Below are 21,457 nucleotides of genomic sequence, written 5' to 3' on the forward strand. Positions count from 1 at the left end.
AATACTGTTATGGCCAGTTTATTAAGAGAACCGACTCAGGTTTCAGTGATTCTGCTGTGCAACTGGAGCAGAATGGGTGGAAGGAATGATGTGCTTTGCACAAAAAGCATGTCAGACACAAGGTATAAAAGAAAGTTGGACATAACATGTGCTGTGAGGGATACTGAGTGGGTATTAAAGGCAACACTTGAATTATGTGGTGCCTCAGAAGTCCCCTGTCTGCCTCTTGGACTCCCTTACAGGGCAACAAGTCATCTTGGGCCTCACTTTCAGGAAAAAAAAAAGCAGGAAAGCAGGAGGTTTTCTCAGCTGAACATTGAGGTACCACAGTGAAGCTGTAGGGAAAGGAAAGACTTCCTAGACTTTGGGGAACTGTGTTGAAGTCCTTTTTTCTCCTTTGTTGGGTTTGCTTCTAATCTTTTCTTGACTTGGGCAAGTGGCACACTCTCCTTCTCCCAGGAAGGGTAAGCTTAAAGATACTCCAGCAGTATGAGGGCAAGGAGTTTAGAAAAGCTTTCAACAGACTTTCCTGAAGAACTGCAATGGAACAAGATATCCTCTCTGTCCCTTTTCAGGTTGCAAATGACATCTAAACTCATCTGAAGTTTCAGCCAGTTGCAGAAGCAGCAAGACACTCACTAGCATTAGTTTTGGTCCTTTGAACTACCTTTTCTTTTTTTTATATGCCTGAAAAAAACTACCCTGGAAAAATAAATGTTTGATTTACTGCCATTGCACTTCCTATTTGCTTTTAAGAATGGTGGGCATCTGGTGTCCACTAGGATCTTACAGCAGGATACAACATGGTATCTATCCTGTAAAAATCAAGCCCCAAACCAAAGAGGACCTCCCTCCTCCCATCAGACTGCAGCTTTACCTTGGCAGCATGTAATAACCTGCCCAGGAGCAATGGCAGCTGTGTGGCATGAGAAAAGCAGGTGTGACCCAAGGACCTAGTGCAGACTGTGTTTTGTGGATACCAGCCTTGGGGTGAGCACCCATGGGGGTTCCCAGTGGCCAACGCAATGTGGTTGCACACTGGCTACAGAGACACCCACCAATCCACCAAACCTTCTTCCCAAAGTGAACGTGCAGTTGAGCAGAACATCAGTGGAACATTGAGGAGCTGGAGACATGCTCTTTTGAACCAAGGGCCTGGAGAAATGCCTTCAGAAGGGGACGGAGAAGTCCGCCTGCCACTCCTGCCTCGGGAATTCATGGCTCAGAGTTAATATTTGTAAACAGAACAAAAAGTGAAACCACAGCTAATTTTAGACAAGAAGCTGGAAATCCTCCAAGTTATTAACTACTGGTCTTCAGCCTGGCAGAAAGCATTAACACTACCATGAATGTAAATTATTAACTTTAGATTTCCCCAGAGTGCTGTCAGGAAATATTTAGATTTTGTAATAGCCATACATTGCTGGGCAGCAATAAATAAGGCGGCTAGGACTAGTTCTGTGCTGACCTAGGCGGGCACAAATCCTTATAGGTCAGATGAATTTAAACCAGCTGGCAATGAGGCTAAGTTGAATACTAAATAATATAAATAGGAACAAGGCAGGACTGTAATGCCAGGGTGACTTTAAGATTAGCTGAACCACACATGGCCATTATTTTTGCCTAAGATGAAGTCTCTAATCATTTTATTTGCATGCATATGTGCATGCATGTGTGTCAGGAGGGAAAGTTAATTTCAGGGCTTATTGTTTAACAAGTAAATGATTCAGTGTGAAATGATGATCTTTACCATTCCCTTCCTCCTTGGTGATGCTATTTCTGTTTATTACTATCATTTAGAATCTCCTTGATAATGAGGAAAAGAAGAAAATAATCAGTTGGTTTCTAGATGAAATTGGACTTCATTCAGTATAATCTATGTATTTTAACATAGGGTATATATCCAAATAGAATAATCAGTGCAGCAAACAGATTGTATTAATGTCTAGACAGGGTTCAAGATGATCTGGAGATGGGAACAGGCACACAAATTATTTATCTGTTCTCCTTGAACAATATATCTGGATGCTGTTGGAATCTGGACCCCAAAAAAATGGAGAAATAATTCCTTTAAACAAAAGCCAAGGAGAAGAGTGCTGGAGTTTCTAGTGGCTTCACTGTATTGAGTACCTGTTCTACAGAAGGTTTTTGGGTGCTACAAAGAGAGGAGCAAAGTGCTCTTGGGTTGACTCAACAATGATGAAATTAGTACCCAAGGCAAAGCCAGCTGATATGAAAGTCTGTCATTAATGCACCATTTTGTCCCCTACCAGTCCACTGATACTGGCCATCTCCCTGTGCTATTCCCTTGCATTTACATATCCCTAATATTTTGGTCTCTTTCCAAGAAAGGAGCCCACAGCTCTGTCCTCGCCTGCAGCACCCGGCCCAAGCAGCCGTGCCAGAGGGAGCTGCTTGACACGACTTTGCCTTCACACCTGTGAGACAAAGATGAGCACGGAAAGGGTGATGCCCGCCTGAGGGCTGTACTCTACGCATCAGCTAAGCCAGGGAGGAGGAAGGGAAGGGGGCTGGAAACTGGGTGATGCTTCCCTGCCCGAGGGAGTCTGACCTGGGTGAGCAGAAGGTCCACTATTCTCAATTAAGGCTCTGAAGATAAATTAGAGTTTAGTAAATATAAATAGCCAGGTCTTTCTTTGACAACTTGCCACACGTCAGACACTAACCACTGTTTTGATTATGTTTCAAATCATAGTATTACTTATAGACTTCTTTTTTTTCTATTTAAATTGGTAATTTGAAAAGAAAACTTGATTATGAGCTGTGTTGTTTGAATATGTACGGAGAAGCAGACGTTAACATGATCTAAATATAAACACAAGTTTAGAGATTCCTTTTATCCGACAGAACGATTTGGCACATTTAAAACAAGACTAATCTATTTTCCTTTTCTCTACAATTCAGCGTATCTTTCTTTTTGCTAAGAATTCCATAAACGCACCTAAGTTCCTTCAAAGTCACTTCAAAGTCAGTTCACATGACATATACCGATTGTATCAAGTTGCTTGAAAATTATGATGTAATTCTAGGCCTAAGATTAATTGTTTGTTTATTAAAGAATTTCTTCTGCAATTCATGCTGTTTCCTTGGACTCATGCATGAGCTGTTTGCTCATGCAGAAGGCAGACCTTATCAAGTGTCACCAAGCGGGTAAAAGAAAGAGAGAGAGAGAAGCTTTAATACATTTTATTACATTAATTATTACTGGACTTCTGCTTTGCACATGGCAGATGATTTGTTAGAAATTGATTCTATTTCTTGATAATTATACTGCACTCCAAACAAGTCACGCATGCAAGTATCAATACATTTGCATCTGCTGGATATGCAGCAGACAATTTATATAGATCCAGAATATGTTAGAAAAGCAAAATGTTAGCTTGAATAGTGATCAGTATTTATGAATGTTTTCTCTTCCTGGACACGCTGTAGAGATTTGAGCTTGAACTCACTATTCTGGAGGTGTTCTTTGGTTTTGGCAGGTAAACAGACTTGGATACCTTGGTGGTGTAAGCAGGAATAGCTTTGAGCTTTAAGGAGAAATGCTAATTTACACCAGTTAGGAATCAGGATCACAGATATTTGGAAGAAAAAGCCTTTAAATTTATCTGTTGTAAAATAAAAATAATGATTTTACTTACTTAGGGTTTCCTAATATGGAGGCAGATAATATTTAGGATGCACTTATTTATGTATGCACTTATTTAAAATATATCAATTCTAAAATTCTAAAATATGGAGTGGATATAAATATTTAGCAAGAGATTTTTACTGGTATTGCACTTTTTGTTCTAGAGGCAGAACTTCCTTTTCATTTCTGCTTTGTTTTCTTGTCTATTAGCCTGTACATTGAAAACTAATTGGACTTTAACCTGTTTTCTTGTAACATCAGTGTTCTGAGAAGCCTCTTTTATACCCTTCTATTCAGCACTTTCATTTAGACTCTCTTTATGCACCAAAATATGTTGTTGGAATCACAGAGAATAATCGAGAGGAAATTGCACAATGCCAAATGATCTGTTATAATACAAAAAAGAAATAGTAGTGAATTAAACACACTGCTATCTTACTCAAGGCCATTTTGAGGAGCACTTATTTTGCAAAGCACTTATGCAAATGATTCTACTGATTAAGTACCCCAAAATACAACTAGGTGGTGGGAAATTATGCACATTCCTCAACGTAACATAGTCCCGAGCATCTCAGTAAACTGCACTGCACTCACAAACTAACAAGAGGAATTACCATAATGAAAAATCCTGAAGTTTTGACTGTTACTATTGTGTCGATGGTGAAAATTAAAAGAAGATGGTGAAAATTCACCTACATGATTAGCTGTTATTTGTTCCCTTTTCATTCTCATGCTCTGTATTTTCTGTTCTAGGCATTTGTCTACTTCTTAAACAGTTGATGCATTCTTAATTCATACATGGCTGTAATGTTATAGTGGTGGAATAAGTGAGATGTTCGAGGCCAAATTCTCTTCCAAAATTTACATGGCTGATCTCAGCTGCACAGCTTTCTATTTAGAGAGGAACAGGTATTGCTGCTGATGGTGACTCATGAAATCCAGTTGATAGTGCTGAGTTTGTGCGTGTTTGTTTCTCAGAAGGATTATACTCATGCAAGGAGAATGGAGTACTGCAGTCAGAATCCTCCGTGTGGATCTAAGACCAGAATTATTTTTTTAACTGCTAAAGAACAGACTAAAAATGCAGTCTATTGTGAATTAATTCGTATGGATCTAAGGAAACGGTTTCTCATTTTTATCTTGTTTGCTGTACGACTCTTAGGTGACTGCATGATCCTTCTCTCTTTGTTTTGGTCCAATTTCATGATCGCAGATGGCAGGACCACTGCTCAGCTTTTCTTACAGCTCCTCCTCGCCGGCTGCTCTCAGAAGTAGCTGAATATACCCATATCCGTACAATAGAGACTTGTAGCATCCCTGAATAACATTCACAACCTGGTCAAGAGCACATCACTTGTCAAGCAAGGCCCTAAGTACGCATGTGCTAATCACATTTCGATCCTCCACAATATGCAGAAGCATTTTCTGTAGTATAGACTAACCTATAATAATAGAGTATCAGGAACAACTGAAAACCCTCCAAAATCCTCTCCTGAATGTTGGAATGACCCAACCTCACAGTAATCCTCATGCAGTTCTTCAAGCCCTCACAACCGTATACGGTTCTATAGGGCCCTATATCAAGAATCTTTGCCTTTTGACAACAGTATAAAAGGGACCTACTTTCTCTGGTTTTGTACTTGCATCAAACTGTTTGTTTTAAACACTTCCAGTTGTTGTTTTAGCAGACTTTAAGAATATCAAAATCAGTCTTTCTGTATTAAAACGGATATTTCCTTACCCCCTTATCTTTTCCTTATCCCTTATCAAAAGCAAGTTTTGCCTTTTGGAGTTATGATTAAAGCATGTGATTTCCGCAAACCCCTTAGAAAGGTTGTCCTTTGTTTTAAGCCACAACAACTGCAAATACATTTAGAACATGAAAAAATGTTCTGTCGCAATAAATCCTTGAGTGCATTTCTTAATAAGGAATCACATTTGCACTTTCCACATCAATAAAAATAATACAAGTCAACAACCAAAATTTTCCCTGCATTTTGTAAACGTGCCTAAGGCATATCTTATCTTCAAAAGCGGAGGCTGGCTATTGAACACGGCTAATATTTCTAGCCAGAGGACATCAAGAGGAACACAAGGAGTTGTTCTGAATTTAAAGGGTCTTTAGACCATAAGCTTTCTGCTTCAGGGTCTGTCTAATGCCAAGTTTGTAGAATATTTGGTCCTTAGCAGTAGAAGTTAGTAATTAGCATATTTTCAGGTGCTGTTGTGTATTCGTTGCTGTAATTGTAGGATCACTGTCATATTAAACACAAAATACACATTTAGATGTTTTGCTGAGTTGAGACTACATATTAGAAGATGCTTTCCTTTGCAAGAGTAGTTTTGGCTGGCAAACCTGAACAGTCAAAAGCCCATGTTTATACCCCCCCCCTTCTCATTTGGGGAGTGTTTCCATGGGACAGGGATCCAAAACATACGAATAATGAAGTTTCCATTTGAAGTATCCTTTTCCAAAAGCTCAGGAGACTGCACTGATTATGCTATGTTTAAGAAAGGTTCTGAGCAGTGCAGCTGGCATACCAGCGTGGATACCAGTAACAGCCAGCCTTTGGAGCTAGTTGTATCTGTGTCATTCGAAGCTATGGACGAAAGTATAGAACTGTGTACTATAAACAAGCCAGAAGAACGCCAATATGACGCTTTTCCAGGACCATCAAACCCATCCCGATGACTGCAGAAAAATTACTGTATGAATATCATTTTCAGTTTCACAGACCTGCAAAGCTGCTTCATCAATAAGCTTCTACACATTTCCTTGGAATTGCATTTATAAAACCTCAAAATAGAGTTTAGTCTCTAATGGGCTTAAATGTGCTTCCTGTTTTGAAGAAGAGACATTGAGGAGGATCTTGAAGTGAAGTGTCTGCAGTTTTGTATGCTAATCATACTTTCACCGGAGTTATGCTCTTAATAATGCAGATTGTTTCCTGGGATACTGCAGCTCTTCCCCAACTTCTTGTCATCGGCATGTTTGATTGCACTCATAAATTGCATGTGGGCACTAATAACTTCTGCTGATGTTACACTGCATGTCACTCCGATCGTTGACTCAGCCTCTCTCAGCCCAGGATTTTCTCTATCAGCGTATGTTATAGGTTCAGCAAGAGTTTAGGAGATTGAATAGAGACTATAAGAAGATGACAATGGACCTTCATTTCATTCTTGAAAACATCCATTTACTGGTGATGATCTAAATAATGGACTATTTATTTTTTTCTTGACGTATAAAACAATATTGCTACTACATTGTTGCTCAAATCAAATTTTTCACTGTTTCTAGGCTAAGAGCAACAAATAGATTGATTATATTCCTCTCTTGGTCTGCTCCTCTTAGAAAAATCTATCATCCATTGGGGAGAAATAGCAAGTACTAGGTCTGAAGGGATCCACTATCTTTAGCTTTTATTTCCTTAAGAAGCAAATCAGTCCTCATCAGTGTGCAAGATCATCAACACGTACCTCAATTTCTGTACACATCCGAATATATCAACCACAGTTACATTATGTGGAGGGTAAATCACACAGTAATTAATGTAGCTAATAAGCAGCATGCAAGGTCTGATTCAGTTTTATGAAAGTCAGGGAAACATCGCACTGGCTTCAGTAAGATTTGGATCAGCTTCCTAAAGATTTGGATCTTCACTTAGTTTATGATACATGTTGCAGTAAATAGGCTTATACACTCTATATCTGCAGGTCAGCACACTCATACTTCAAGCAGGACCGACTGAGTAAAAGCTTCTTTTATGCTTGTGTGTCTGTCTCAAAAAAAAAATAAAAAAGAAAAAAGAAGTTGCATTTACTCCAAAGTCTTGCTCCTTTTCTTTGAAACTACACTGGGAAAAATAATGTTGTGTACAGGCCAATATATGTTGCAAAGAGAAATGTTATATTAGAAAAAGAACATCTTAGCAGTAAGCACAATACATTACAGTGTATTTCACCAGTATCGTAGCTATCATTCTTTCTGAAAGGTTTTCCAACCCTCTTGATCCAAATCACAGAAGCCATGATGACCTGTGTTTGAGTACCCCTCAGGCTGCTCTTCAGATGTGCTGGGGAAATGAAGGCTTCCTTCCCCCTTCCCTTCCCTTCCCTTCCCTTCCCTTCCCTTCCCTTCCCTTCCCTTCCCTTCCCTTCCCTTCCCTTCCCTTCCCTTCCCTTCCCTTCCCTTCTTCCTTGGATTAATTGCATCCAGCAGAAAGTTACTACCAGAAAGTAAACACAAAGTATGCAACTATCCTGTAACATCTCTTCTAGACTCACATCCTGTGATATGTCAGTCCAGGGTGAAAAAGTCCCTTTCACAGGCTTTACAGACTCATAAGTTTTCTTCAGTTATTGCTCAGGGCATCCGATGTTACCCACTGTAAAATCCATGCGGCCAACCTGGGAAGCTACAGCCAGAAGAGACTGTGCTGATACAAATAAAAGTTGTCCCTTCAAGAAAGTTTCAGGCCGTTTATTTCTGTTTGTTTTGGTCTCATTAGGCTGCCACTACATGATAAATGATTTAGGTTAAGGGTAATTTAGTTTATGGCACAATAGGTATAAAAGGTTATTCCTTCTTATGCCCTTTTCACATAAAATCTACCTTAAAAAAAGTAAAGTCTTTATGTCTCAATAAACAGAAACCACATAGATATTGTGTAACAAATTACATATTGGATAACAATCTATAAAATTTTATTGGCTTATGAGGTTTGCATTGATTTGAATTTTACCCGAAAGCAAAGCATTACTGTTTCTCCAAAACACTGAAATAAAAGGAAAACAGAAATCTCCATTACAGGGTTTTTTTAAAAGTGTAGCCACCAGAAGCCTCTCTGAACAATGCAATCAAATTCCTGGAAATAGCCCGGAGTTCACCTTGTCTCTTCCCTGCGTGTGATTGAGAAAACCTTGCAAATCAGCTCCGGCGAGGAACTCAGCACTGAGCCAAGAAGTGGCTTCTGACACTAGGCTGCAATTGCAGGACAATTCTATAAAGCTCCGCTGTTGTCACATCTCCATGGTTTGCTGTTTGTGTGAGAGATGGAGCTGCCTGGTATTGCGGGTGAAAAATCAAAGAGTTTTTGCTGTTCATTTTGCACAATTACCTGCTTTCTGAAATGCAGAGTTTGCAGAGTTTTGCGAGAGAGAAAGTCAATGGGAATCGCAGTGAGGCTGCAAAGCCATCTTCACTTGACCTTTTGCAGTCCAGATTCCACAGGGAGATACCAACAAGACAGCACTTTAAACCAAACAGCTTTCAGTGCTCAATGCGAACCAAGAAGGAAGGAGGAGGGTAGGATTTTACCTCACGGACTTGTAGGAACATGGATATTTTTCTTATGGATGCAGGCTGGCTTTGACCAAGCGCAATATACTAATTCCAGTGACGGCCAACAACTGATACTCTAGACTTGGGCAGCAATTAGACACACATGTGTCATTACAAAGTGAAAGCTACGGACAAAAAATGCAAGGTATATCATTGCAACATCGGAAATTAAAATGGCAGGGATGCTGAGATGTTCCCCAGTGACTTTCCTTGCCCCTGTATAACACCTCATGTTACAGAAATTATATCAATCTCTCAGAAGTTATAGTGGTTTTGTGACAATAACGTATCTTCCAAAATGACCCATTCAAGGACCGGCCTGTTTCTGTGCTTCCCCCTGGTCTGTAGAGATACTTAGAAGCCTAGGTAGTGGTATCCTGGGGTTTTGGGCTTTGTTTGGGTTTGGTTTTTTTTAATCAAGAGAATATGGGCAAAAGACTAAATGGCAGAAAGGCTTTATCCAACGAAAGGCTGTTGATTTGATTCATAGTAATGTTTTGTGCTTGGCTGAATTTTGAGATACACACACATATATATATACACACGCATACATATATGTGTATAGTAGAATGACTATATAAGTATATATAAAGTAGAAGGACTGCAGATGTACATATTCTTTACGGAGATATGCAATAAAATCTACTGATCCTTAAAGCAGGGAGGTGAGGCACAAACAACTCTGTTATTAGTGGTATTAATTAGCATTATTGTACCCAGAAGAGGGCAATAGTGGCTGTGCATTTGGAGCAGTGTTATTTTACACACCTGTTGGCAGATGAGCGTAAGGCGCCAATATTTTGCAAGCCGTATTCCAGTGATTTACGTTGCGTGGCAGAATGCAACCTGTCAACGGCGAACACCTTCACTGCAATCACATTCGTTGTGTTTGATCCTGTCTGTTGGACTAAGCCTTGCCTGGAGTTGATCGCCAGGCCGCAGCCTGTGCAATTACCCACTTCAATAATCAGTGTCTGATTCTGATGAATTATAGCATGGGCTGCTGTATTGCTCTGAATAAATGAGATGGTATAAATGGTGTGACAGGTAACAATGCCTTTGTAATTGTGTATACAGCCATTAAGCTTACTGCGAAAAGAGGAGCCACTAAAATATGTATAATAATCAGAAATCAAGTTAAAAATATATTTAAGGCCATGGATGTTGACTAGGCACGAGAGACTTAAAAATTACATCATTCCGCATAAATGCGGGAGGATTTTGGGCGGGACACACTACATGGCCTTGCTCAGGTCAGCTCTCAGATGGCTTGTAGTCAACCACAATCAAGTTTCTGGGCCACTTGAAGTGAGTGACGTGGCTGCTTTTCCCGTGATGGTGTAAATTTTGGCTACTCCCTCGCCTGCTACCCCCAACACTGCAGACGCTGCCTGTGCTGGCAAAGGACAGTCAACAAAACGTTGCAAGAGGTGGCCTCGAGGGTGGTCTCACACAATGCTACTGCCCTAATCAAGCCACAGGGATTTGGGTTAAAATTCTGCTAATTTTAACACCTTTATCCCTCTGTCCTTAACACCCCACCCCACATTCAGCTGAAATACCGGCTTTAACCACTTGGTTAAGAAAGAAATCCCATACACTACCGGTGAAGGGGTCAGTTCTAGGAAGGAAATTGGCCACTTCTTGCAGTAAAAACAAGCCATATATTTACATCTACGCAGAGGAGCTTTCACCCCCCCAGGGAGCAGAGAGATTCGTGGGAAGGGCACAGCCTCAAGGAGCATCCCCACACGCAGGGAAAAAAAAAATCTAGAATTGAGATTATTCACAGGGTTTTGTTGGAATTGTGCTTTCCCTGATATATTTTCTTAATAAATTTTCTATTTTCAACCTCCTGATTCGGCCAATATGTTTTTCAAATGTGAGCTCCCATAAGGAAAGTTAATAACAAGGATCTTGCCTGGTTTTATCTCAGTGGCACTTGTTACTTACATTTCCTTACTACTTTTAACTTGTTCAAAGAGCACAGGCATCACCCAGGCATTCACGGTATATAGCACCATTTCATGTTTGATTTTGCCCTGTTTACAAACAAAAAGTTTGCAATATTTTATGTTATAACCTTCTGCAGGACAGCCTAGAAAGTCACTGGTGGCTGCTACCTTTGTGATTCAGCTTTAGAGTATCTCACGATCAGTTTCTAACTTCTTTTTTTCCTTTCAAAATACTTCTTTTGCGTCTGTGGGTATGAGCGCGAGGTTTGTATGACTGACTTACTCATATTTCACTGCACTTAACAGGGCCCCCTGGTTAGTCCAGGCTTGGGCTTTATTTTTGGGTATTGCTGCTGGTTCTCTGGCCGCTCCAGCGACCCCCCCCGGCATTGTCAAACAAAGTGGTTTCCTGCTAATTCCTTTCAGGGCTTAGATGGATTTGGAATCAATCTTGCTGAGAAAGTCAGCCAGACAGGGAGGTGAAATCGTGACATGGTTCATCATTTATATTTCACCTGAATCAGTGAATAAGGTACTTTTTGTCAATTCTTACACTTCATACATAATTTTTATTCTACCATTTTTGACAGGTTTGATTTTGGGTACCTCTTGCCTGTGTCTTCCAAATCAATCCTCTGAATCCCTAACCCAAAGTTTAATATCATCCATTATTCAACACCTTCAATAAGACTAACTTTAAAACTAGTAATCTCTCAGTAAAGCTTTGCAATTAATGCTGAAATACCTCAAGTACAGAATAATACCAAATAGCACTCCCCGTAGCCTTCCTCAGAGCATTCCAAAATACCGATAGCCTTTCCTGAAGTCTAGTTATCAAATATTCTTTAAGATTTAGTGGCCGATCCTGGCTCACCTAGGTGAGAATTTTGCATTAAAATGCAAAATATTTTTCCCACAAATTTAACAGTGGGCTCTACATCAACTCGCAGTGCGCCCGTTTTATGCCAGATTTGAATGATCACAATGTATGCCCAACTCTGCTTATTGCACTAATGACCTTTGCCCACTTTACTTGGTTCTATCATTTTAATCACTCTTTAATTTGTCATATAAATTATCCAGTGTTTCCTGTAGGTGCGGCTGCCCTGCAGACCCCAGCCTGACCCGATGGGAGGAGAGATGGGCAGCATCCACCGCGGCTCCCACCCCCGCCGTGGAATGGGACTTTAACACGTTGGAGTTTTCCTTTTCCTTGAGGAATTAGCCTACGGAAAAGCTTTGGACAAAACTTTTCCTTTGGACGCCTTTACAGTCTTCATAGCTGCAGTAGTATATGTTTTATTGGAAAACGTTGCATTTAGTACAATATAAAGAGGTCATTACTGTTTACCTGCGCTCGCCGCTGTTCTTCTTTCCCTCCCCTCTCTTTCCAGCTGCTTTCCCAAATGTCTTCCTGGAGTTACCCAGTATATACCAGGCTCACTTATTCCTGCTCGCACTAGATAACAGTGTAGTTATGTTTCTTCCCCCAAGCTCAGTGTCCTCAGAGGAGTATTTAGGTTAAGAGCAGTTTATTCCTGGCTGGAACTGCAGCAATTGTGCGCAGGTTCATAAGCCGGGATTGTCCTTTGCTTCAGGCGGCTACTAAAAGCCAAGGTGATGTCTCAGATGGAGATGGAAACAGAGAGGTGCAGCAGTGGGGCATGAAGCGTCCCTGCCGCTGCAGTGAGGACGATCCCCGCAGCCCAGACTGCTGTTAGGGCAGGGGGTGAGCGATCCCATTAACAGACAGAAACACATATGGAAAAATGGCCAAACGGTGCCATAAACTTAGAGCCCTCTGCTCAGCTGGCCCCAGCAAACCTGGAACAGAAAGTTTTATGTGACAGCTGAGGCTGCGGGAGCCAGGAGCCTTCACCGGGCAGTGGAAAGCGAGGGTTTGGTGAGGATACGCTACGGACTCAGCCACAGCTCTGTGACCTGCGTCTCAGGCAGCCACACATGAGTGAGGTGCATTTCTCACCACACCTCCGTTTCTCACCACACCACTGTGTCTCACCATACCTCCGTGTCTCACCATATCGCCATTCCTCACCACACCCCCATTTCTCACCATACCTCCATGTCTCACCATGCCCTCATTTCTCACTACACCTCCATTTCTCACCACATCTCTGTTTCTCACCATACCTCCATTTCTCACCACACCTCTGTTTCTCACCATACTCCCATTTCTTACCATGCCATGCCTCCTGCCTAGGACAGGGGTGTTTCCTAGTGAATGTTTGCACAGGTACCAGCCTGACCTTATCCTGCTCAAAGCTGTTTGGTACTTAAACAGCAATGACAACAAATATTTATAATACATTTAGTCCTACAAGAATTCTCTCCTTGAAGACTGAGCCTTTTCTTTTGTTTTTGTTTTTGTTTTTTTGAATTTTTATGTAAGCTTTTTGCAAAGAAGGACATGAATAACTGCTCCTATTTCAGCTGTGAGGGAAATAAAGATGTTCCTTGTAAGTCAAAGAGGATCCCCGTGACAAGTCTCTCTGTGGCTGTGCCCTCACCAAACAGATGGTTACGCAGCTGGCTGGGCATTACGGAGTTATGTAGTTAGTAAATGTTGTTATTTAGTATGGATCTTTGGGTGGAAAAAGTGAGCCAGGACTGAAAATACAGACCTAACTCATGGATATGGTGGAATTGAGGGACCAGAGGGGGTTCAGGGCGGTGAAATTAGACCTGCACCTCCAGAGGAAAGACTGGGAATGAGAGGGTTAAAAATATATATGGCTTTTAGCTTTGTATGATAGCTCCAGAAAGGACTGGGTCACCTCTGTGGAGAGGCTTCCGCAATATGTCATAGCTAATGATGTCAGTGCTGAGAAAAAGGTGGCAGTTTAAGTGAGTATAATAGGGGTAAAACCTCTAACCTGCTGTGCAGCCTAAGTGCTCTTGTTAAACCAGCAGACAAAACAATTTCTGGGAGAGAAATTTCCTCAGCGCCCAGATCTGCCGGCGATTGCAGAGCTATTCCCTGCTATTATCAACCTCAGAAAAACAAAAACATTTTGGGCTAAGTGCCTGAATTAAGGGAATTAACAGAACGTCATCAGTTCGAGGAGAGCCTAAATGCTGCAGTACCAAGGACCGGCTACAATACGATATGCAAAACAATGCAGAGCACAGCAGTCACCATTCAGGGCTTATCCGACTCCAAAACAAGCATCGGAAATAGTTATTTTAATACGGGCTGCTGCCAGGCACCCCAGAGAAGTGCAACCGAGGCACAGAGGATGATCGGAACTGCACGGGAGATGCACAGCGGGGCTCCCCAAAGGCCGCTTCTGCTTTCTCTGCAGAGAACAGTCCCGCGGTGCAAATAAGACACTTGGTTTTCTTTAAGTGGCTCAAGGACAGACTCCTTGGAAGCTGTAAGATGCTGGGAAAGGCAGGGACAGAGCAAAGGTCACTGCATTCAAGCCTGAAGTCTGTCTGCCGGTGATGAGTGAGGGTTTTCAGCTGAGGGATGGGAAACTGAGTCCATGCAGGATGCTGGCGAGTCCGTGTGGCGCAGCTGTCTAATTTAGGTGATAAAAATCTACATTTGATCTGGATTCCTTTACAACTGGAGGAAGCACAATTTATAGTGAGGTTTGCTCTGGTCCCACTGCTTTTGTAATTTCATGGTAGGATTATCAGAAAGTGCTTGAAAAGATGAAGTTGCAGAAACTTCAGTGCCTTTAATCCCCGTTTCTCTCACCAAAGGTACCACATGGGTGCTGTGTACGCCAAACTCAGTGTATGCACTACTTGACAAGGAATGTCTGAGGGAAATGGATTTGAATTGATAAAGTGTACGGTGCACCAGGCTTTCAGAAAGAGCAACAAATATTTTGTGGTCCAATCAGACCTGTTTTCAGTGGCGTGACCTCCCAATGGACAAAGCGGTGGGACAGGATGAAGCCTAAAATGCACAGAAGCAAAAGTTGTGTTTGAAGGGAAAATAATCACTAAACATCTGAAAATTCATTCGACTGTAGGAAACTCGGTGCAGAGCTTCAGCCCAAACAGCTTCTCTAATTATTCCCAGCGTTAATCACAGGGATGTGAGTAAAAAAAGGTGCTGGTGAAAGGTAGTTGTCTTCTCACACTTGCTGACAACCCAACCTTGCATGTCCTTTGCCCAGAATAGAGACTGTTTTCCTCATTAGCTGAATTCTCTAAAATCTCCCTCTCCCCAGGTCTATTAGCAGTGGATTTTGAGTGGTGTGAAGGTGAAGGCACGCAGTCCGTAGCGCAGCGTGATGGCAGCAGCACTCACACTCAGTGCTCAGCAAGATGCTGCTTCATCAAAGCCCAACCTGCTCAGATGTACACCAGCTCTGACAAAATTTTCTCAAATATACGGGAAGCCTGCTGGAGCGAGGCTCCAGAACAGCCAGGAGTTGAGGCACAAGGTTACGAGCAGCGATGAAATTTCTGCTCTGCCTACATAGTGATCTCCTGTACTCCTGGAGAGTGTCCTAATCCCAGACTGCTGGCTGCTGTGGGCAGACCTACCCCACGTTTTGATCGTTTTGACCCCAGAAAAATCCTCATGAGAAAGGTTCAGCCAGAACAGCAGTGGGTAATCTACCTGATCCAGAGTAGCCAATTAACCACTGCTCTTTTTCCTTTGCAGCTCAAAAGAGCACACGTGAGATGACAGCCCTGGCTCCCAGACCACCAGCTCCTCTGAGACAGGTTACTTCAGCCCCTTCCACACTGGAATGGGAATGAGTAAAATTACACCACTTTCGATAGCAGAAGATTCTTGTTTTCCAGCCAGCCTACCCCCATGGTATGAGTTTAGTAAGAGATTCCTCACAGGCATCACCATAGGTAGGCACTTGGCATCCTCATCCTTTGGTTATGGCCATGGGAGGGCTTAACTCATTACCAAATATGAAACAGTTCTCATATTTTTTCTGAGGGATCTTATCTATAAAATGGATCCTTTTGGTAATCACACCAGGGTGTCCTGAAGAAGAGTACTTAGTTTAGAAAAATTAGGTAGCATCTTTTTTTATTTGTTTGAATTGCCTCTGGTGGGAGCTGTGATCAGAGCCCAGAGAGGGTTATTGCGTACCTGGGTGGCTGGGTCACTCCTGTTTGTATATGGCTAATAAAAACGGTTATTGGAAGCCAATTATATTAGTTCCCATATTATTATGTTGTGTAAAGAGCAAGGACATAGCACCATTTCTCTCATCTTTCTGCTGTTTTCCATCTCTTTTAACAAGAGCATTCCAGCAGATGCTGTCAAGAATTTTAATAAAACAAACTGCTTTTCTGACCGTCTTTATCCATTTCTTCTTGTCTTTATAGGCTAGAAACATATTTGAGGGTCTAAGTGAGGGAAATGACTCTTCTCTCCCATTCCCTCCTCCCCATCCCTTTCTCTCAGTCATTCTCCACTGTGTGCTGGGGAGTTTTATCCTCTTGCAGGAAACCCAAAATACAAAGACACACCCCCCCAGTAAAGCCCCACAGGATATATGTGGCTATTGGATGCTTGGTCACGCTGACCATCAGTCAATACCCATCACTCCCTGCTGCACTGAGCTTCAAAAGGGCCTGAGATTATGGCAGAGTCCAGCCCCGGACCCCTTTGGGTGCTGACAAGAGGGTGAAGATGAGCCCAGCTGTGGTAAGCGAGGTGGTACGGCTGGAGAACATCCGTAGTGGGGACAGAACCATGCTCCACCGCTCTCCTGGAAACAGCCTGACCAAATCATAGCATCATCTCAAGGGATAATCATATAGGAGGTTTGTAATACTGAGTCAGGATTATAAAAAAAAAAAAAAAAGGAAAGAAAAAAAAAGGGCAAACCAGGAAATATGCCAATAACATGTAACCTGATTAAATGTTGCACAGCTGCTACTAGCAATACAGAAGAGACATCATCTGTCTCCTGTCCTCAAATAGAGCATGGAGACTGCTGTACTCCTGAAAATCCAATCATGTACAAGTAGGAGAGTTATTCCTTTCTGTGCGTGCCAGTGATTCACTCTTTTGTTATTTTCCCTCTTCAGGTGACTCAAAGCAGGACGTGTCCCGTTACCTTTTGGATCTTGCACACCTGCAAACCTCTGTGGGGCTTTGGAGGTGTGAGCGAAGGCTGCTTCATCGCAGGGAGAAAGAAGGCCAGCGTGGAGTGGGTCAGGCTGGAAGCTGCCCCCTTGATGGAAAAAGCTCAGACAAGATCCTTCAGGTGTTTCTCCTATTGTGCCCTTCCCACAATTTCTGAAGCTCATCAAATTGCCTGGGAACAAATCCTAGAAGATTTCAGTATCCAGCTATGCCAAAAACCCACATGGGCAAGTGTCAGTGCTCAGAGATGACAGTAACTACAGGCAGGAGCCTGGCACAGGGACACCCTCGCTCTAGACTTGGGCAGAGGTGAGTTGCCTGAGTGAACTCAGCAGTGAAGTCACAGAGCCAGTGAGACCTCAGTAAAACATTTCTAACTGAAAAACCACCAAAAAAGCAGTTTTACGAGCCTTTAATTATCTCTTTGCCTAAGATGGGACAATTAACTTCACAGTCCCTGAACAAGTGGGTGGAAACATCTTTTGTAAAAGTAAAAGCAGAAGAAGTTGCTGATCAGCTTCACCTGACCCACCAGGCTGTGCCCTGGCTAGAGGGGCTGCAGCTGGGCAGGGAGTCCACCAGGAGTTTCTTGGGGGAGAGGAGATGGAGCTGAGTGCAGAAAGGTATGGCAAAACTCAGACTTTTCCTCTCTACCTCAGTCTGTAGATCCTATAAACCTTTGAAGCTGGTGTGTGCAAGTCCCTGTGTTTGTTTCTGTGCAAGAACATCTTGCTAGCACTTGATGCTGACCTGGTCTGTTGAGTAGCCTCCTGGCATTAAGGTAGGGTTTTTGATATCTCTGGTGCTTTGTCTCAGGCTAGTTGTGTGTGGTTGTTTTCTTGGCAAGATGGAGAACTGTAAGGACAATGTCCCGATCTATTTCGCTAGGGGTTATTTTTATTTTCCATGATTAGGCTGCTTGAAGATACTTGATTCTCTTTTTAGTGGTGTTTTTTCTTGCATACTCTGCACTTGTGGAAAGAGACTTTGTGTAAACAAGAGAGATTTGCAGAAGTTTGCTAGTTCATGGATGGAAACAAGGTCACCTACTCATCTAAATACTGGTGTGTTCCTACAGAGTAGTTTTTTTGGTGTCCCGGAGGTGATAACTGCCAGCACGAGTAGTTGTAGTTGCAAAACTGTGCTTGAAGCTCTTTGTGTCTCCACTTCTCAAAAACAGATTGCCTCTTACCTAGAAGACTGGGCTATAAATTTGCCCATGTACTTCGTTACAGTCAACTTTGAATGCAGCCTTTGGTAAGAGGGAATAAAGGAGCTTTTGAGCCAGACTTTCTGGCATTGATCCTCTGTAAGAGCGTTCCCTGTGAGCCTGTGGCAGGTCAGAAGGGCTTGGTGGCCCCGGGAGGCGGGGGGAGGTGGGAGGCTGGGGCCAGTAGGGCAGAATTAAGATGTTTTTTATGTCTTGGTCTCCATGAGCCAGCCCCACACCGCAAAGGTGAGCAGCATCTGACTGACCTCTGGGCCGGGGTTAGCAGAAGGCAATCTGTGGCAATCCTCTGGAATACACTCAGTTATGATTTTAAGCAAAAGGAATATTGTCTTGTAGTAACATGCAGCTAATATGGTTTCTGGGGGAAAAGAAAAATCTGAGTGCCGCTTTGAAGAGCTGATATATTTTCATATGCTCACAAGACAGACACAAACATCCTTCTAATGAAAATTCGCTGTTCAAATACAAATAGCGCATCATGCCCACATAATGCAAACAGACAACTTTGTGTTTCACGTCCCCCTGGGGATGCTGGCACCTTGTTCTGTGATGGAAATATTTGCTTCAACTGCAAGAAATTAATTTTAGGGTAGCTTATTATGCACCACAAACCTTTTTAATACTGGTCGTAAAGCTGGAAGAAAAGGAAAAGAGACGTGTCTCCTACTTGATTTAAAGCACTTAAGTTGTTATATATTACTTATAATTTTATCCTCAGCATGGAAAGTAACGCTTCTAATACATGGCGATCAGTACCTCACCAGCATTTGAAAACTGTAGCTGCATACATTGGTGTGTTTTATTTTTCTTTTTTACACAATAAAATGTGATATATGGTAGTTGCTAACTTCATATAGGTACTGATTTGGGACTTTTTAGTGTCATAAAACCTCTGAAGCAGAGACTCATGGAATGTGAAACACTGACATAGTGCCTCTGGAGCACCAAAGCAGAAGCTGGCTGATGAAGATGGGTTATTTGTGGTGATGTGGTGCCTGGAATTACAAACACTGCAGGGTTTAGTTGCACACACACAAAAAACTCCCTGAACTCGCAGAACTTTCCAAACGCTGGATGTGGAAGGGGAAGTCTGACAATTCCCCTCCCTCTGGTGGGGGGGTGGATAAAAGGAGGGAAGGAGGAAATGCTACTTCACAGAGAAGTAAATAGTCTGGGTTTTAAGTTGTAATATTTATCTGAAAATGGTTGCAGTGTTGACAAAAGGACAACTAACCATTAATTAAGTAGGCTGCAGAGTGTTTGCTTCATATTTATTCATTCAGATACATAAGTGCTGCAGGAAATTCACCCTGATTGTGCAAAAGCTGTTGGAGGAGACACCATACACGTGCAACAACTGTCCTAATCAAAGTATTCACCCAAAAAGCACTGTGGGAATATACAGTTGAACATAAAGCGCTAATCAAGCATTTGCTTGCTTCTGTAACCACAGACTTCCAAAACTTTTTATAAAGTACTATATTTCCTTTAAAGCTGCATCATACAGCGTAAATAAATGACAACATCAATGCGAAAACTGTTGCAGATCTTTGGATGCAGAACCCAAAGTTCAATATATGTTGTGATCTCGGTTGGTTGGTTTGTTTGTTTTGTTTGTTTTAAATCATGAAAATAAGCAACAGGGAAAACTTTCTTTTTAGGACTTACTTGAATTTTCCTGCAGATTTATTTTTATGGCTTTTACACCTTCAGCTGGTAGAAACTAGATTAGGCTCCCATTACCCACTTCATCTTTTAATATGCTGTAGAAAGTCATATGAAAGTGCCAAAATTAGCATTGTCATCCTCTGTGTTGTCCGTTTTACTGCAGCACAGAGCTGTGATATACTCAAACAATATACCTGTGGTGTCTGTTACTAGCACAGTCTCCTGTTTGACTCAGATCTCACATGCATACAAATACATTACATACATTTTTCTCTTCCAAGAATGTACACATTTGGAGCATCAGCCATTTACAGACACGTAGCATAAATAAAGCAGTGAATTTTCCTCATTCTCTACCCCTTATGCTAATGAAAATTACTGAGGATGAAAAAAAAACCAAACAAACCCACAGAAAATGCAGTTCCCCCAGCATTATTCACATTGCAGTAGACAGCACAATTCTGTACTTACAGATCTTAACAGTGAAATGTCTCAGGATCTTTACAATTTTCTGCAGAACTGTTTCAAGCTCTCAGCAAGCCACAGTGTTCATCGAGGCAGAACGGAGCCGTATGGAAGGTCTATGCAGCTGGGAGATAATGGAACTATTTTCCCAGCTGGGACTACAAGCCTTTTATCCACTGAGCATTGCGTGTCTCTTCACTGGTATTAACCGTGAAATACACTGTTTTCCCGTTGTACTCGTGCTAGGACCCACACAATTAGCGCTTGAATCAGATAAACAGCTACTACAGTTTATGCATATTCCTAGCTGGGAATCTTGAACGTATAAAAATTAGCTCTGCGCTGATCATCCTTCAAGCTGAGAGAGCGAAAGTGCAGCTGTCAACGCTAGTAGCATAGAAGATTAAATGTGCTCTTGCTATTCTTTTGGTAAAAATATGAGCTCCTGTCAGGTAATCGGAAACCTCTCATCTTGAAAACTGGGTCACTACTCGGTATTAGGTTTAGAACAGGAATGGAAATAATTTTGTTTAGTCCTGGGTCCCACAATCACTTCCTGAGCCCCGTTCAGATTAAGCTCGTAGGATGCGTGTTCACACTCAGCTTACATCCCAGCACTGACTGTCCTCTTGAAACACTTAGCTACCCCTCCATGTTTTACGTATTTAAAAAAAAAAAAATAAATAAAGGAAAACTTGCTTGTCTAAAGCAGCACAGACATAAATCCTGTTTACATGTAAACTTCAAACCTTCTTAGATTTCCATTTTTCCTCTTGGGACTGCTTCAGCAGAGATCAAAAGCAAAGCTCAGACGGGGGAATGCCTTCCTGTTAGTAAGCAAAAGTTATTTGTATTCACAGGGGAGAGAAGGGGAAACAGCAGTTTTCAGAATGTTCCTGCCAAGAAAAGTGCAACTGTGTCACAGGCGTTGCTTCACAATGTTTTAATGTAATCTCAGTGTAAATCCATTAGTTTGTAATGGGATTAATTGCATGCCTGTCTGAGCAATGGCAAGTGGAGAGGACGTGGAAGTCAGGTGGCAAAA

The 21,457-nt window shown here is 42.0% G+C and overlaps 1 protein-coding gene across 3 annotated transcripts in view; it reads right to left on the reverse strand.

Annotated features, from left to right (window-relative positions):
- CNTN6 (contactin 6) overlaps nt 1-21,021 on the reverse strand; it is a 148,299-nt gene extending 127,278 nt beyond the window's left edge. For all 3 annotated transcript variants that reach the window (XM_063348102.1, XM_063348100.1, XM_063348099.1), the window contains exon 1: nt 20,419-21,021. The gene's annotated coding sequence lies outside the window, so the exon portion shown is untranslated. The remainder of the gene's footprint in view (nt 1-20,418) is intronic.
- Nucleotides 21,022-21,457: the final 436 nt, after the last annotated feature.

The sequence above is a fragment of the Chroicocephalus ridibundus genome, chromosome 10 (assembly GCF_963924245.1).
Source record: "Chroicocephalus ridibundus chromosome 10, bChrRid1.1, whole genome shotgun sequence".
NCBI classification, from domain to species: Eukaryota; Metazoa; Chordata; class Aves; order Charadriiformes; family Laridae; genus Chroicocephalus; species Chroicocephalus ridibundus.